Source organism: Arachis duranensis, chromosome 5 (genome assembly GCF_000817695.3).
Source record: "Arachis duranensis cultivar V14167 chromosome 5, aradu.V14167.gnm2.J7QH, whole genome shotgun sequence".
Lineage (NCBI taxonomy): Eukaryota > Viridiplantae > Streptophyta > Magnoliopsida > Fabales > Fabaceae > Arachis > Arachis duranensis.
Window position 1 is genome coordinate 60,901,375 of NC_029776.3, and position 1,717 is coordinate 60,903,091.

At 39.5% G+C, this 1,717-nt stretch overlaps 1 non-coding gene across 1 annotated transcript; it reads left to right on the top strand.

The window, feature by feature from the left end:
• The first annotated feature begins 1,075 nt into the window (after positions 1 to 1,075).
• Positions 1,076 to 1,179, top strand: LOC127748019 (small nucleolar RNA R71). Its single transcript, XR_008009962.1, has one exon. It is a non-coding gene; the product is annotated as a small nucleolar RNA R71 (small nucleolar RNA).
• The last annotated feature ends 538 nt before the right edge of the window (positions 1,180 to 1,717 follow it).

The window sequence follows — 1,717 nt, forward strand, 5'->3', positions numbered from 1 at the left end:
TAGTTCACCAATAAGCAAGGGAGGTTCACTTTCCCAAGTCTCATTACCAAACAACTTGGCATTCAGCTTCATGATAGCTCCTAAATATTGAGCAACTTGCTCTCCAGTCACATCTTCATCCTCTTCAGAGGAAGAATAGTCTTCAGAGCTCATGAATGGCAGAAGGAGATTTAATGAAATCTCTATGGTCTCTATATGAACCTCAGATTCCTTTGGATCCTTAATAGGAAACTCCCTCTTGCTTGAGAGACGTCCCAGGAGGTCTTCCTCACTAGAATTTTTGTGCTTCTCCTCCCTTGTGCATTTGGCCATATTGATCACATCAATGGCCTTGCACTCTCCTTTTGGATTCTCTTCTGTATTGCTTGGGAGAATATTGGGAGGAGTTTCAAAGACTTTCTTACTCAGCTGGCCCACTTGTGCCTCCAGATTTCTAATGGAGGATTTTGTTTCACTCATGAAACTGAAAGTGGCCTTTGACAGATCAGAGACTAGATTGGCTAAATTAGAAGTGTTTTGTTCAGAATTCTCTGTCTGTTCTTGAGAAGATGATGGAAAAGGCTTGCTATTGCTCAGCCTATTGCGTCCACCATTGTTAAAGCCTTGTTGAGGCTTTTGTTGATCCTTCCATGAGAAATTTGGATGATTTCACCATGATGAATTATAGGTGTTTCCATAAGGTTCACCCATGTAATTAACTTCTGCCACGGCAGGGTTCTCAGGATCATAAGCTTCTTCAGAAGCTACCTCTCTAGTACTGTTGGATGCATGTTGCAATCCATTCATATTTTGAGAGATTATGTTGACCTGTTGAGTCAACATTTTGTTCTGAGCCAATATGGCATTCAGAGCATCAATTTCAAGAACTCCCTTCCTCTGAGGTGTCCCATTATTCACGGAATTCCTCTCAAAAGTGTACATGAATTGGTTGTTTGCAACCATATCAATGAGTTCTTGAGCTTCTGCAGGTGTTTTCTTTAGGTGGATGGATCCACCTGCAGAATGGTCCAATGACATTTTCAAAAACTCAGATAGACAATAATAGAATATATCTAATACGATCCATTCTGAAAACATGTCAGATGGACACCTTTTGGTCAACTGCTTGTATCTTTCCCAAGCTTCATAGAGGGATTCACCATCTTTTTGTTTGAAGGTCTGAACATCCACTCTAAGCTTCCTCAGCTTTTGAGGAGGAAAGAATTTATCCAAGAAGGCCGTGACCAGCTTCTCCCAAGAGTCCAGGCTATCCTTAGGTTGTGAATCCAATAATATTCTAGCTCTGTCTCTCACAACAAAAGGGAAAAGCATGAGTCTGTAGACTTCAGGATCAACTCCATTCGTCTGCCATCTCCTTCTCTTGTTCTAATGTTTCTGAAAGGTTACCTTTAGATTGTTGTAATTTAGCTTCTCTTAGTTTTCTCTTCAGAGTCCTTTCAGGTTCAGGATCAATTTCAACAAGAGTGCCTTTTTCCTTGTTCCTGCTCATATGAAAGAGAAGAAAACAAGAAAAGAAAGAGGAATCCTCTATGTCACAGTATAGAGATTCCTTTATGTTTAGTAGAAGAAGAAAGGGGAGAAGAGTGAAGAAGAATAGGTTCGGATTTTTAGATGAAGAGAGGTGAAGAGAAGTGTTAGTAAATAAATAATCAAATAGAATAAGAAAAGAGAGGGAGAATTTCGAAAATAATTTTGAAAAAGAGGTTAGTATTTTTGA